Genomic DNA, 17,500 nt, shown 5'->3' with positions numbered 1-17,500 from the left:
GCATTGGATTGGACGGAAAATCTGATGAGAAGCTGAAGTGCAGAGTGATGTCATCAAAACCGTTTATCCGTACTGGTGGTAGAGCGAGAACGTAAATTCTGAATGCATATATGTGGATTTTGTCATTGTTTTAAAGCGCACTGGCGTACAGATAACCTTCAGGCGAACATATTCGTACTAAAAGCCACAAAGCTTCCATTTTGATCTCATGGGGACTTTCTGAATAAATATGTTATGACGGCTAAACTAATTTCTTACCTCTTTCCAGACAAGCTGAAGTGCAGAATCATTACAGATTTGAGTATCACTGAAATCCATTAAAGTCCATTAGACCATTAGACACTATTTCCATCAAACACCATCAGATTCCAGTAGGACACGTCTGGATCACACAAAATCATCATGTACATAGAATCAGTCAAACTCCACCCAGAGCCTTTACAGGGTCATATTAACCCATATGGAAATACACAATGCCATTACAAACCATTATAAACCATTACAAAACCATTAGAACCAGGAGAAGCCTGTATTATTTTTCAGCAGGGTTGAGAACTGTGATTATGCTACTGAGCCGTTCAGTTTTCAGAACCTGTCCAGAATGCAAAAATGTGTGTGTTCGTGCGCATATGTGTGTGCGTGTGTGTGTGTGCGCGCGTGTGTGCGTGTGTGTGAAAAACACTGATTTCCCACAAGTGCGCCACAACAGGGACGATCTTCAATATTGGAATTAAATTGCCACATATTGCACTCGTAGTCTGCCATCTGATATATAAAACCCATTTACTCAGACCGTAGACTTGCATTATTGTGACCCAAATTATTTACGTCTGCACGGTGTAAATGCTGAGATTCATTAAAACACACAGCACACAGAACATTAGTGAACAGTATAGATTACTTCATGGGTTCTGTTCGGTGGCTCGAGTCATTTCAGGCTGTTCCGTTAAATGATTCATTGCGATTCGCTCAGATTTGTCCAGTTGCATAGTTTTCCCAAATGTGCAGAATTATATGCAGAATATTTTTTCACACCCAGACCAGTACACAGTCCCACTATATGCACTGAAACACCGGAAGTCTTATCACATCGAGCAATAATCTAGGCCATGGCCGAAATAATTCACTGATTTGACCACTGAGTCAAATAAAATGAGAGGCGTGAATGTGGGTCATGACTGAAATAATTCCTGTGTTCATAGCTCATTATTTGTTCTGACTCTCTGCGTGAGAGAGGAGTGAATCTCGGCCATAACCAAAAGGATTCACTGATTTATACACTGAATCAGAGATTACAAGAGTGAATCATTCAGTGATATAAAAACTGACTCGCTGAACAAGGGAGGCGCAAATCTCAGTCATGACCAAAAAGATTCACTGATTTAAAATCTGACTCAGTAATCAAAAGAGGAGTAACTCTCCAAGTCCACTAGCATGCGAGCTATCATTAGCTATTTACAGTGTCAGTAAAATCTTTAGCCAAGGTCACTAACAGGCTAGCTCACGTAATAACCATTAGCCGAGTTTGCCAGCAAGCTAGCAAACCCATTAGCGAAGATTGTAAGAAGGTTAACTAACATTAATCTAAATAATGTATCGTGTCATTAAAACAGTAGCCAGGTCCACTGGCAAGCTAGTTAAAATTAAGTCAGTAGCTAAGTTCATTAGCAAGCTAGCTAACACTGCTTAACTATTATATATTTTACTCAACCAGATTTGCTAGCAAGCTAGTTAACATTACCAAGGCAGCAACAAGCTAAATTGAGCTAACTGAGATCACTATCAGGGTAATTTACATTAAAACCATTAGCCAGCTTCGCCAACAAGCAAGCTAACATTAAGCTAACTATAATTTTGTGTACTTCAAACAGTAGCCAAGTTCGCTAACAAGCTACTAAATGTTACACCAGTAACCAGATTTACTAGAAACTAGTATTGTCTACTAGCTAATATACGAGTATGGTGTGTTTAAAATGATTTAAATGATGTCATTTAAAATGAATAATGTTAACTATGTATCAAGTTAGTAAACATTAACTAGGTACAAAGGTTGACTAGTGAAGTCATTAGCATGCTAGTTGACATTAAAAACGTTAGCCAGGTTAACATTAAGCTAATTATTAGAATCATTAGCGAAGATCGGAGGGAGGTTGGCTAACGGAAATCCATAGATCAAACCATCATGTTATTTACTCGTGTACTTTAACAGGCTAGCTAACATGAAGCTAACTGCTATATAGCATGGGTAGAATGATTAGCCAGGTTGTTTAGCATGTTGTTAGCCCTCAGATTGCAGATTGTGGTGTAATTGTGTGATAAATGGACAGATTATTTTCATCTGCGTGCAGATACAATCTCCATTCACCAGCGATTTCTGACATCCGGCTGATTAGCGAGGCGGCGGTCGTGTCTATCCAGCACTTGTGATAAACCAATACTGTGTTTGTGTGAGGATGATGATCCACTTGAACGCACGTCGTGCAAAAAATAAATCATTTCCAAATGGTTCTGAATGCTAATGCATGAGGAGGAGACAGCGATCTAAACACTGGCAGAGAGGACATTATTCAAAACATGCGAAATTGCTGGACGAAGCACGAAGGCTAAAAACACGTTCATTATTTTTGAGTGCTTTGCAGCGCTATGAAATAAAAAATGTGCTGCCTTTAGCTTTTTTTCTGAATATTAATTAGCGTGTTAGTGGCGTCGGGTGAAAATGAAATCTGCGTGTTGCTTTGGGGGAAAAAACGGCGTTTATATCAGTGCCGCTGTGTGTTTTTCTGCTTTAACACACCTGATTTAGCTATTAACAGGTTGATGATGCGCTAATACGATGATGCGGATGTGTTAAAGATGAGAAAAACACAACAGTGTGGTGTGCGATATGTTATCATATCTGCCTTCCTGCATGACCTTTATATAAAGTCAAGGTCAGTGTGATTGTTCACGGAAAACTGCACCAGTTCACTATTTCATGGAGAAAAAAGATAATTAATGATAAAAATCTACTGGTTTTATTTAATATGAATTTACTCTCTCTGTGTGTGTGTGTGTGTGTGTGTGTGTGTGTGTGTGTGTGTGTGTGTGCCCTGCAATGGACTGCCGTGTATCCAGGATGTATACACACCGGATCCACCTGACCAGGACACAGCGCTCACTGACGATGAATAAATAGACAAATGATTCAGAGCAGGATTAGGAAGAGGAATACCAGGAATATTCTGGAATTCTGCGTATGCATTAAAGTGCAGAAGGATCTGTACACTGGATTTACAATGCATTATGGGTAGAAACAGCTGAGCTGAGCGTCGTACTGTAAACACGCAGGAGAGAATGATACGAGACAGAACGTCTGACAGAACGGCGCGGGAACGAGAGCATTAATGAATTATACAGGTGCTGAAAGTCTGTCTGAGCCATAAAGGTGAATTATACATCAATTAATCTGAGATAAAATGGCTGACCTCTGTTTGAGAAAGGATGAGGAAATAATTTAGAGGAAACAACAATGGGTGATTTAATCTGGCCTACTTACAGAGAGAGAGAGAGAGAGAGAGAGAGAGGCAGACACACACACACAGAAAGACAGGGATAGAGAGACACAGATAGAGAGTGTTAGAGACAGAGAGATGAATAAGATATGAGATAGATAAGGTGAGAGTGAGTGAGAGAGAGAGAGAGAGAGAGAGAGAGAGAGAGAGGGAGGCACACACACACACACACAGAAAGACAGGGATAGAGAGACACAGATAGAGAGTAAGAGAAACAGATGAATAAGATATGAGATAGATAAGGTGAGAGTGAGAGAGAGAGAACGAGGCAGAAAGACAGAGAAAGAGAGATGGATAGGGAGAGAGAGTCTAGAGACAGAGATAGAAAGCAAAGAAGAGGCACGGATAGAGAGTGAGAGGTGCAGAAAGATAAATAAGATAAGAGATAGATGAGAAAATACAGAGAGAGAGTGAAAGAGAGAGACAGAAAGAAACAAAGAGATGGGGAGAGAGAGATAGAAACAGACAGAGAGATGAAAAGAGAGAGAGATGAAAAGAGAGAGATGAAAAGAGGGAGAGATGAAAAGAGGGAGAGATGAAAAGAGAGATAAATAGAGAGATAGAGAGAGTGTGAGAAATGAAAAGAGAGAGAGAAAGAGGGAGAAAGATGAAAAGAGGGAGAGAGAGCACTGCAGGGCCAAAATGTCAGGAAGTGACACTGAGTGTCAGTGGGTGAAAGTTCCTCTCCTCACCTCCACCTGCACTCCCTCCGTCTCCTCACCTCCACCTGCACTTCCTCCTTCTCCTCACCTCCACCTGCACTTCCTCCTTCTCCTCACCTCCACCTGCACTCCCTCCTTCTCCTCACCTCCACCTGCACTCCCTCCTTCTCCTCACTTCCACCTGCACTCCCTCCTTCTCCTCACCTCCACCTGCACTTCCTCCTTCTCCTCAGCTCCACCTGCACTCCCTCCTTCTCCTCACCTCCACCTGCACTCCCTCCTTCTCCTCACCTCCACCTGCACTCCCTCCTTCTCCTCACTTCCACCTGCACTCCCTCCTTCTCCTCACCTCCACCTGCACTCCCTCCTTCTCCTCACCTCCACCTGCACTCCCTCCTTCTCCTCACGTCCACCTGCACTCCCTCCTTCTCCTCAGCTCCACCTGCACTCCTTCCTTCTCCTCACCTCCACCTGCACTTCCTCCTTCTCCTCACCTCCACCTGCACTTCCTCCTTCTCCTCACGTCCACCTGCACTCCCTCCTTCTCCTCACCTCCACCTGCACTCCCTCCTTCTCCTCACCTCCACCTGCACTTCCTCCTTCTCCTCACCTCCACCTGCACTCCCTCCTTCTCCTCAGCTCCACCTGCACTCCCTCCTTCTCCTCAGCTCCACCTGCACTTCCTCCACTCAGAGCAGAATATTTTTGTTCAACCTAAAAAATCTTATAATAGTGTTCATTAACTATCCTGCAGGCGGTGCGTCCTGGAGCCTGAAACCAGACTCAGAATTATTCATCTTTCTTCTGGAGACTGCAGATTTCTCCTGAGGGCACTTAAACGTGTAAGGAATGCTGTCTAAGAGCTGTGTGGAGGAGTTTAATCCTGTTCACACATCGCGCAGGGAATAAACCACGTGATGCTTTATTCCTCTTTTACGACAGCAACTATTCCATTTCATTATTTATTTCCCACATTTAATGCCGTGGAACACCGAGACGAACGAGTTCCTCTTATCACTTACGATATAGCAGCTGTAAACACTCCTTCTCTCACCATCTCTCTCTCTCTATTCTCTCTCTCTATTCTCTCTCTCTATTCTCTCCCTCTATTCTCTTCAAGTGAATAAGACACGATGGTGTAAATCTCAGTGTGTGTGTGTGTGTTGGTGAGAAACAGTAGAGAAGTGTAAACTCCTCTGTGATGAAGGTGTGGGGAAACTGAAAGTCACAGCTTCACCTCGGACTGTTACACAGCGCTGACACTGGAGACTCCTTCCTTACACGTTACATAAACATCTCCTTACGGAAAACTGAGCTGTTACTATAGAAACGATAACGTATCAGAACGAGATCATTAATATAAACCTGTTCTAGAAAACTAATCAACACCTCCTGACCAATCACGATCCAGAACTCGGCAGCGCTGTGGTTTACACTGCCATTCATTAAAAAAGTTCCGATCCCTTTAGAGTTCTTTAGTTGTCCCTCCGGGGGAACCCCACATGGTTCTGTGTAGAACCTTAGTGTTTCCCAGTCACAAACTGTTCCTATAGGAGTAGAACCTTTTTTTTTTTGAAAGCTAAGAACCCTTAATTATACAATGAACCCTTGAAGAAGCCGTTTTTCTAAGAGTGTGGGTAAGTGTGTGCTACAAACTCTTAGAACCTTTCTTCTTAATACCGAGAACCTGTCAGGAGTTTAACATGTAGCTTTACAGGTTCTTTAAGGGTATGTTGGATAATTAAGGGTCCTAAACCCCTATAAGGGTTCTACTTTGAACACTTTCTGAGAGGGAAACACTCTGATGTAGAGTTCTACACAGAATCTTTAAGAGATCCACCTAGAAGAACAAATAAAGAACCCTTAATGGTTGAAATCTGCAAAAAGCGTTCATCTAGATTCTTTAAGGGTTCTGCGTGTTCATCTGGGGATCCACAGAAAGATCTATGTTTTATGTAGAACCTTATAACACAGTGTTTTCCTGTTAGACAGGATCACAAGTAGAACTCTTTTCTGAAAGCTAAGAACCTTCATTTTCCAATGAACCCTTAAAGAACCCCTTTTTCTAAGCGTGTGTGTATTAACTGGCTACAAACTCCACATTACTGCTCATTATTTTCTTCTTCATATCTGGAACCTGTTTAACATTTAGCTTCTTGGTATGTGGTGCCTTCAAGGACCAAGGGTTCCTCAAGGGATCGTTAAGAGGTCATTGGATCGTTCTTTAAAGCGAAGATGCTTTTAAATAACTTTCAAAAAAGCTTTCCTCAGCGAGAACTCAGCTCGTTGCGTGTTCCTGCATTTCGGAGAACCTCTGTGGTTCTTCAGCAGACTTGTTTCCTCCGTGATACATGCTCTGAAGATATTTCTGACATTTTAAGGCAGGATTCATCAAATAAACATCTAAGACAAAACATACACAGGACATTTAGGGGTTCTAATACTTTTGCACGCTATATTGAGTCGACGTGTTCTCCTTTGCCATTCTACATGCAAATTTTTTTTACTCATCCAGGTCAGGTTTCTAGAAGATTCTCCTTAATACACAGTGTTTCGGTAAATTGTCTCTCAGTCGGACTCGACAGCTCGGTGAAGATGATGATGATGATGATGATGATGGATCTTTTTTCTTTCCAGCAGAACGCACTCGGGTTCTGATCCGCCGCGTCGCCGCCGCAGCAGGAGCTGATTGATAATGACTGTGGAGGGAATTATCCGATAATTTCAGAAAGTAGCATCTAGCATACAAATAAGCTGCACCGCAGGCTTTACAGAACTGATCTTTTTTTTTACTCTAAATGAATGTTTTAGTTTGCTATTATTTATTATTTATGATTTAATTAAGTACATGATCCCTGTATGAGAAAAGATATCGTGATATACTGAAAAATACCACGCAATATATTTATATTTATTCTAGAATGCCTGAGAAATGGTTTGTTTGCTGCCACTTTTTTTAAAATTACGTCTTAATAAATAAATCAATCAATTAATTAGTTAATTAACCTTGTGCACTACTGTAGTCCTTTTTTAAAGTTAGAATATAGAGTAAAATTCCATACTATACCGTATCATATTGAATATTTAATATAAGTATGATATAATGATATAATCATTAAACACACTGCTAATGAAAAGCAGCAATGATCTGCATGTTATAAAATGTATTTATACAACATACTTATTACACAGTACGCTTTAACGAGTATATTTTGACATTATTTTGATTTTGCAGTGGGGGGAAATGAGTACTGGACACGCGCGTCAACGTTTTATTCAGTAAATATATTTCCAGTGAGGTTATTCTCATGAAATTTTCACCAGACATCAGAATTAACTCAAGAGATCCGGAAATATAAAGACTTCACAACATTAAAGTCCATAAATGAAGTGATGTGGAATAAAGAGGAATGACACGGGAGAAAAGTGTCGAACACGCTAAGTGAAACGTATTTAATACTCAGTGGAGAAGCCTGTGTTTGTAATGACGCTTCAAGACGCTTCCTGTATGAAGAAATGAATGTTCTGCGGTATTCAGGTGTGATTTCTTCTAAACATATTGTCTTTAAATCCTGTTCAGATGGATTCGAGTCAGGTGACTCACTGGGACATTCTAACGCTAAGTTTTCCAACAGGACAGAGGAGTTTACGCTTCTCTACAGTTTCACTCACACGACAAGCTGCGATTTTATTTTACTTTGTCTTATTACTTTGAAGAGAGAGAGAATAAAGAGAGGGAATGAACAGAGGGAATAAAGAGAAAGAATAGAGAGAGAGAATAAAGAGAGGGAATAAAGAGAGAGAATAGAGAGAGAGAATAAAGAGAGGGAATAAAGAGAGAGAATAGAGAGAGAGAATAAAGAGAGAGAATAAAGAGAGAGAATAAAGAGAGAGAATAGAGAGAGAGAATAGAGAGAGAGAGAATAGAGAGAGGGAATAGAGAGAGGGAATAGAGAGAGGGAATAGAGAATAAAGAGAGAAAAGAGAGAGAATAAAGAGAGGGAATAGAGAGAGGGAAGAGAGAGAGAATAGAGAGAGAGAATAAAGAGGGAATAGAGAGAGGGAATAGAGAGAGGGAATAGAGAATAAAGAGAGAAAAGAGAGAGAATAAAGAGAGGGAATAGAGAGAGGGAAGAGAGAGAGAATATAGAGAGAGAGAATAAAGAGGGAATAGAGAGAGGGAAGAGAGAGAGAATATAGAGAGAGAGAATAAAGAGAGTGAATAGAGAGAGAGAATAAAGAGAGAATAGAGAGAGAGAATAGAGAGAGGGAATAGAGAGAGAGAATAAAGAGAGAGAATAGAGAGAGTGAATAAAGAGAGGGAATAGAGAGAGGGAAGAGAGAGAGAGAATAAAGAGAGAGAATAGAGAGAGAGAATAAAGAGAGAATAGAGAGAGAGAATAGAGAGAGAGAATAGAGAGAGAGAATAAAGAGAGAGAATAGAGAGAGAGAATAAAGAGAGAATAGAGAGAGAGAATAGAGAGAGAGAATAGAGAGAGAGAATAAAGAGAGGGAATAGAGAGAATAAAGAGAGAGAATAGAGAGAGAGAATAAAGAGAGAGAATAAAGAGAGAATAGAGAGAGAGAATAGAGAGAGAATAGAGAGAGAGAATAAAGAGAGGGAATAGAGAGAGAGAATAGAGAGAGAGAATAGAGAGAATAAAGAGAGAGAATAGAGAGAGAGAATAGAGAGAGAGAATAAAGAGAGGGAATAGAGAGAGAGAATAAAGAGAGAATAGAGAGAGGGAATAGAGAGAATAAAGAGAGGGATGGTGAGGGAACGACTGTTTATAGCTGCTGTTTATAACGTAAGTGAGAACAGGAAGTCACTTTTTTCCCCCGGATGTTCCACAACATTTAACGTGTGGATCTTTATAAATCTTTTAAATGTAACTGCTGCCATGTTGCTGTTGTAAAAGAGGAATAAAGCAGTAACACACTCGGTGTTTTATTCCTTTTGCAGGACGTGTGAACAGGATTAAACTCTCCCCCTCACAGCTCCACAGACCGCAGCACAAGCCGTCCCAGATGCTTTCAGAAAATGAGCAATAATTACTGCGATAAATGCACTAAAGTTCCCAATTAACTACAAATATAAAATGATCCTGTAGAATGATGTAATTTCGCAGCTTTAAAAATTGCTGTAAAATTACAGTAGAATGAATTCAGATCTTGTGACTTGTAATGAATTTCTGATCATTCTTGCGTTGGATTTATAATCGGTTTATAATTAGTGCAGGCTTGGACGTGGTCTTCCACTCGACTGATATTTCCTGATTGGTATCTCGATGAGGTTGTGTGTGTGTGTGTGTGTGTGTGTGTTGACAGAATAGTCGCGTGAAACTGCTCCACGCTGGCAGAAATGTTAGTGGATAAAGGCTCTCGGTGAAAACCATTAGCCTTGAGATGAAAGGCATGCAGAAAGCGCTGAGAAATGTTCTGCGCTCTTTCATCAGCAACGCCAACAACATGAAACAAATTCCCTCGCAGAGACGTCTCCTCCCCTCCAGAACTTATTTCTTGATTCGATTTGATGACCGACGTAGTAACATTTCCTGTTACAATCTACCCTCATGAATATAAATAAAAGCCCGGACTTCTGAAATTACACCCAAGAGGAAATATCTTTTGATAATTCATCTCAGGCTGTGAGATTGTTTACGTTATTTATATCTCTCTTATATTTCACCGTGCTGAGCACGGAGGAGATCACCTTTCATCTCTTTTCTGTTTTTTTGCTTATATGGAACATCAGAAGCAGCTCATGATTGCAAAGTCAAAAACATTGATTCCAGATGTACAGTATTTTATATGCGGTAAAGTGTGAAAAGCCGTCGTGGGTTAATGATGAGGTGGGAAAATCAGATTTTAATTGTTTAATTGTTTAATTGTAAATCATTTTAATTGTTCAAAGTATAATTAAACAGCGTTCCTTCGCTGCAGCTCAGCAGGAGAAAACGTCTTCAGCTTCATTAACTCTGTCAGGATTGACTTTATTTCCTCTTATTCGGTTTATAATTTACATTTATAGCATTTGGCAGACGTTCTTATCCAGAGCGACTTACATTTATCTCCTTTGTACGACTGAGCAGAGAGGGTTAAGGGCCTTGCGCTTGGCAGTGCTGGGGCTTGACCTTCTCCTGACCTTCTGATCAGTCACCCAAAGCCTTTAGAGTTAACTATATTAAATAAATGAACAATTGATTAATTACATATAATGTCTAGTGCATAACTTGAGTACTGATTATTCACGTACATAGTAAACATCCAAAAAAAAAAAAAAAAAAAAGATAACTTAAAGGGATAGTTCACCCAAAAATTAAAACTCCGTCATCATTAACTCACCCTCATGTCGTTCCTAACCTGTGCGCATTTCTTTCTTCTGCGGAACACAAAGGAAGATATTTTTGAAGAATGCTGGTGACCAAATAGTTTTGGTGCCCATTGACTTCCATCGTATGGACATAAAACAAGATGACAGAATTTTACATTTTTTGGTGAACTATCCCTTTAGTTTTCACGATGACATCAAGGAACTGTTGATTATTGTTAGATTTTTGTCACGATTGGAGTGAGATATCGTAAGAACGACCGGTTATATGTGTGTAGGCTTTACACGGAGTAATGATTGTAACCCGCACACGAACTGATTCGATTTTGGAACGGATCCAAACACGGTCAAAGTCACAGCAAGGTCGCATGACCTGGAAACAGTTTTCTTCGGTAGCTTCCTCTCTGTTTGAAGCGTACTGTATTCTAACGTTTTCTTTCCGGCATGCGAATCAGTAACAAGAAGGACTAGACTTGTTGGCGGTGGAGGTGAGGGTATTTTCTAACGGATTCATTTGGTTCTATTTCCCAAAACATAAACATAAAAAATTGACATATTGTCTGTCGGTAAAAACCACCAGAGCACCGGGCGTTCACGTTGATGAGCACGATCGCCGTTTGCCCCGTGAGCTTCGTACTTCATACAATAAATAAATAAATAAATAAATAAATAAATAAATAACTCGTGCTCGTCCTATTCATGTCAGTATTTGTATTCAGTTAGAACACAATCGCTGTTCATTCCCTGTAATGTATTCACATTCAGATACCAGAAGATGAACAATTGAATTAACTATTCAGACGACGTGCAGTTCATATTTTAATTCCATGTTATAGAGACTTTCTGTGTTTATTTCACAAATATTTTTCCAAATGAGATGACAAGGAGACATCCATCATCCATCAGTGAATGGAATATAAGACCTCGTCGGTCCCGTTATTGTTTGCCGCATTGTGTTTACACGCCAGAGATTTGGAAATGTGTATTTGTCTGTGATGGTCTGCTGTTCTGGTTAATTGCCATTAAAATCCCTCTTCTATTGTTTCCAAACGTATTAGATGAGATTTAGGGAGAGACGATGTGCCCAGAGAGCACGGCCGAGGGATTCAGGAAATAATCCGTCTCTCATCGGCGTCAGCACAGCTACAACTCAGAATTCACATTTCTCCCAGAAACGCTCAGAACAGTCAGAAGCAGCTGGATGGAAGGAAAGAAATCTCTCTTTAGCATTACGTTTTCATGATAAAGTAATAACGAGGTGCTGAGAGGTTTTACTCAGCATCCACACGCACGGTCCTTTCATACACACAGATGAAGAAGAAGACATGACGACCGATGAAAGAAAAACAAACTTTAAACACGTTAATGAACTTGTCGCCGAAATACTTCAGCTTCTCACTGATCACTGATCCAGTGATCACACGCTCCAAACATTAGATTCGTTTCATTATATTATATTTTTCACCGTCCAAAAAGCCCACGGTCCCGGCTTCTCATTTCTGATTGGTCAGGGTTCACCTAAATAAAATAGGAACACAGTGAAAGTAGCGGTGTTACGATCAGACAATATGGAACGATGGATCGATATAAAAGGCAACCACTGAAATGAATCGAGGCAACAATCATAAATCGGGGGCGGAGTTTTTGTTTAGACAGGACTCGAGATGATGTAATCATATTTGGGGAAGATCGGACGTAATTTGGAGGAGGGGTAGCAAAAATAGCAGTTAGATTAAAGCATTTTCCGCATGTTATTGTAACCTTTGACCAGTATGTGGCGCTGTCACAAAATTTGTCGCATAGCCTCAGGTCATGGTCCTGAATACGCCTAACAAGATTTGTATGTCAGATCCTGTTTGGCGGCTTCACTGTCAGACCCGTAGGCCCATTACGAGCAAACCATTTGGAGTATTGAAAATTCTTGTGAGAATTTTGCGAGGCTTACTCCGAAGACGACGTGTGTTAAACTTGGTGACGACTGGAGAAGTTAAGGGAAAACCTTTGACTACATTACATCACATGTACGTAATATGTATGTGACAAATAAAAAACCTTGAACCTTGAAGATGTCGGAAAATCTAATTTGGCGGAAATTTACGTCATAGGGAGCGGTGAACTCGTCTCGACCCGGGGAATCCAGCGATGCCTGTCTTTTCAATTTTGGACACACGGGTCAAAGGTTATGACCATAAAAGTACTTTGAAACTTGACCCGATGATGGCGCTACAGCATTAGGAACACTCGGCCAAAATTTGGTCATAATGCTCCTTAGACCCTCGGCAATCAGTGTGCCGAATTTCACAACTTTTTACCAGACAGTTGTATGGGCTGCCATAGACAACGTAGCATTGTCTATTAGGGTGCCTACACATATTTGGTGCTTGGCCCCCTAATAATTAATAACAGACTTGCTAGGTGATTTCTCTACATAGTCATCATTTGTGAATTAACAGTAGGCCCACTCCAGATTCTGAACAAAACTGCTGAGATATTGATCGGAGAATACTAAAGCTATCATATCATATCGTATCGTATTGTATCATAGCAGTGAGATCATCAAATATTGAACCTGCTTTAAGAATTCAAAATGGTATCCTGTGGACGCCTGAGATGCCTGAAATCTGAATCGCCCATGCAGCTGTCCAAGTAGCACGTATAAGTTTGTAGTCACGCGTGTCAGCCTGAACTTTGCCTGATTGCGGCCTTAAACGGTTTTCAGCTCGCTACGGGAACCTGTCAGTCAGGGACGTTTCGGCTCGGACCTGCCCTCTAACGGGCGTCGCTTTCCATCCTCCACAGATACAGGAGGTACTCGTTCGAGTGTGTGAGCGAGCGAGTAAAACGTGCCTTCGTGACACTGTGATATTGCAGTCACGTCTCCTGATTGAAGGAGAGTCTGTGAAGAAATGAGGACTGCACTGATGGAGGGCCTGAAGAGCGGAGAGAAGAAGAGAGAAAGAAAGGAAGAGAGCGATACAGCTGCTGTTACATCCGTCACACGTTAATCCCTGTTTCAGATTGAACAGAGATATCACTTACTGCTGGATTACATCAACACTTCCATTTAACACTCACTCACTCACTCACTCTCGTGTGTGCGTGTGTGTGTGCGTGTGTGTGTGTGTGTGTGTGTGTGTGTGTGTGTGTGTGTGTGTGGCACATCTGTCCTTCAGGGAACTCATTCATCCAGATTCTTCCAGAAAGTTCCAGTGGACTGCACAGTCAATAATATCAGCTCTATAAATCTGATTATGGCGGCATGGTGGAGAATTAAAAACTCTGAAACGAGCCGACCTGTTGCTCATGCTAGCGCACAAAACAGTTTTTTAAATAAATAGTGTTACGCCAATACACTGAATACACTCATATTTCAGAGTTCGAGCCAATGCATGTTTAATAAATGAGAAGGAAAATAACGGATCATATCAGATACGCAAATAATGGATGGTGCATAATTTCTGCTAAAGGACTAAAGCTCGACACACACACACACACACACTTTGTTTTCAGCCAGAAGAGCAAAATTTAAATTCAGTGTGAAGAGAAGCGTAATAATTTATCTGTCATTGACCTGAAAAATGATGCAATGCATAATTACAGCACAGTGTACAGTATATGAGGAAAAAGTTTGATCACTTTTCACCAAAAATAAATCCCCCGAGTCTGAACCATCCGCAGTCGTCTCGATGCTAGTCGCTCGTTAAATAGAAGCGACCGTCATTTAAAAACACAGCAGGATTTACAGTACGTACAGTACAAAAAACAGCATTCCCAACCACAACCTCTGGAACTCAATTATTTCAGTGTCTCACCATCCGCTTTATTACGAACACCTGCACACCTGCACGTTCATGCAGTTACCTAACCAGCCAATCAGGTGCCAGCAGTGCAATGCATTAAATCATGCAGGTACAGATCAAGTCCACATCAAGCATCAGAACGGGCGACAAAGTCTGATCTTTTTTGTTTTTTCCGCACCGTCCTGTAGATTAGATAACCGATCGTCAATGAACAAGTGGTGTACGGGTGTTCCTAATAAAGCGGACGGTGAGACTGTGTAAAAGTTCAGGATTTACCGTACGTAGTAATGATAAATAAGGTGAGTTCTTAAGTTTGTCCCTTTCGAGGAACCCTGTATGTAGAACCCTACAGCATGTCCACTTTCAGAAAAAGGGGTTCTAAGCCAAACTTTAGGAAGCTAGAACCCTTAACCACATTAATTGTACATTAATTATTATTATTATTATTATTATTATTATTATTATTATTATTATTATTATAAAGAACCCTCGAGGAACCGTTTTCTTCTCCCCCTGAGTGTGTAGATCGTTCGCTGCTATAATGTCAGAGATGTTTTTTTCCTAATAGAAACATTCGATCAGTTCCTCAGATCAAAGCATTCAGCTCCAAGTTCAGTTCACCGAACGCGTGAAATTTCGACGACGTGGATGACGGAGACACTGCTAAAAAATAATGAATGTCATCTTCATTAGAGCGAGGAGCCGCAGAGACGTCTACAGAGAATCTGAAGTGCTGCCGTGAAACACTAATTAACCGCTCGCAGATTACAACAACGTGGGAAACAGAAGAAGAAAATAAGACTGGAAATGAATTCACTGAGAGGGAGAACCTCGAGAACAAAGAGGGAGAGCGAGCGAGAGAGAGAGAGAAAATGTTATTTTAAGAAAATGGAGCAGAGGAAACACAGAAAACCAGATCTGTCTCGGTCGGAGAGCTGAGGAATTTATTTAGAGAGAAAATGAAATAAAAGGAGGATGAAACCTTGTTCCAGTCTTCTGTTCTACTATTTAGGAAATTAAGAGCATGGTGTCCTCCTGCTGTGGAACCAAGGAACTGCAGTTTCCCCAACAACAACAACAACAACAACAAAAAGAAAAAGAAATAGCCAGGGATATACAGGCAAATCCATAATTATTGGCACCCTTATATAGAGAATAGAATCAATATTATACATAATATTTGGATGTTCTTTAAACATTTTACAACTAAATGTTTCCCTATCAGAAATGCTTCCAAGAAGAACCAATTTGTAGAAGCTAAGATCCCTTACATATCCGATAAACCCTTAAAGAATCTCTAAACAACCTTAACACTCTTAAACTATCTAGACTCACACTCATGATGGTCTAGTAGGTGACCAAAATCCAAAAGACCGTTTTTTTTTTGTTGTTGTAAATTTATACAGAGGCTGTCAGGTTCAAGGTCAACAAAGTTAGTCAAAAGGTCAATAAAGCCATTTTCTTGATTTGGTCACATTTCGGGTGTAAATAAACATCAACGATTTAAAGTAGTGCTGATGGACGAACCTCTAGATCTAGACTCGTCCTCATAAAAACGTCTACGTTTAAAAACAAGCGTTTCATGTAACAAATATATCTCACAAAACTATTTACACCCCTAAATCCAAACACACAGTTTGCCTTGATGCCGTCCATTCACATTCGAGGTTTGTTCGAATGGAAAACGTTTTTCTCGTCCATCGCCGTGGAGAAAATCAGAACGGTTTCAGCACAATGGAGATACTTGTTGATCTGCGTAAAAATAAGTAAACACTTGAGAATAGCATTATCTGGACACATCCAGGATGGAGCACAGCGCACAAGCGGACGGCGTGTCGCTAACCCCTGGAGCGCATTATTTCTGTATAACTGCGCATTTAAATGGCTTATAGTTCAATTTAATGTTGTGGAACGTCGTTCCTTCCTTTTTCCAGCCTCTCGTTACTATAGAAACGATAACGTATTTGAACACGAGAATGAATAAAAACCCGTCATTCATGTTACAGCCAGAGCTACCGTCCGACCAATCAGATTCGAGAATTCAACCGCGCCATGGTATAATTATGAAATGTACTGAACACCGAAACGTAATATGAGACACCGAGGTGTACGGATTACCGAAGTCTTATGAAATACTGCGTACAGAATACACGACGGTTCAGCGTTACGGGAAGAGTCTGAGTGGTTGCTATTCTCTCCAGGACGGATCAGAAGGCTTCACTCGTTATTTATTGTTGGCGTACTGTTTCAAATGTTTTCACGAAAGGTACCGATAATTCCAACATTAGTACCTTTTAGAAGAACGAATCTAATCGTGAACGGATGAAAATCCGATTTCTGCGACTCTGTCAGGGTCTGATGTGCGCGTTTACGGACGGAGGCGTTAATCAGAGACGCGTTAATCACACGAGAAAGCGCAGAAAGAGCTGACGGCTGAAATAAAGATGCCACACGGTCTGAGGAAATGTGTTGGCGCATCAATCGCTTCTTCCTGTTTTCGCCGTTAAAGCTGACAGCATGTGGGAGAACGGTGTCAAAACACACCCGAACGCGCACGATGTAAAAAACTACCTCACCAAAGATTGTCCCACACAGGGATTAATTCATGATAATTACGGCTCTGACGGCCTCACTGCTCAGAGTTCATGGTAGACACAGGCATGTGGGGGGGTGGGGGGATCTGCCGGGGCTCTGGGGAAATTGGGGAGGGGGCGGGGCGGGGTGGGGGGTGGGCAGTTTGTTGGGCGTTGGCACTACAGAAACGCGTTCGCCATACTGCCGGGAGATCATCAGTTCACGTCATGACAACACCACGACCGTCCGTGGGCTATGAGCTAATAATCAGTGTGTTCTAAGTGGGAGGGGCATACTCTCTTCCCTGTCAATCACAGCGACACCAGCCAATCATGGGCGTTTCTGAGCTCGCGTATGCGTAAGCGTTTCAAAGTTCTAAAAAAAATGAACAGCTGCACACACATTTTTTTGACCACAGAAAAGAGCCACCTCGCTTTGAAAGAAAGAAAGAAAGAAAGAAAGAAAGAAAGAAAGAAAGAAAGAAAGAAAGAAAGAAAGAAAGAACTTAACTGAATGCTGCACAGTCTTGTGGAGGACTGCTTCTGAAGTTCAACAACATGTACACCTAATTATATTCTGTAA

The 17,500-nt window shown here is 41.0% G+C and overlaps 1 protein-coding gene across 1 annotated transcript in view; it reads right to left on the bottom strand.

Moving 5' to 3' along the window:
- The window catches only part of tspan4a (tetraspanin 4a), a 104,676-nt gene that overhangs the window by 76,441 nt on the left and 10,735 nt on the right, over nt 1–17,500 (bottom strand). The gene's annotated exons all lie outside the window — the stretch shown is intronic.

This window comes from Ictalurus punctatus, chromosome 4, assembly GCF_001660625.3.
Source record: "Ictalurus punctatus breed USDA103 chromosome 4, Coco_2.0, whole genome shotgun sequence".
NCBI classification, from domain to species: Eukaryota; Metazoa; Chordata; class Actinopteri; order Siluriformes; family Ictaluridae; genus Ictalurus; species Ictalurus punctatus.
This window is presented reverse-complemented; position numbering and strand designations above follow the sequence as displayed.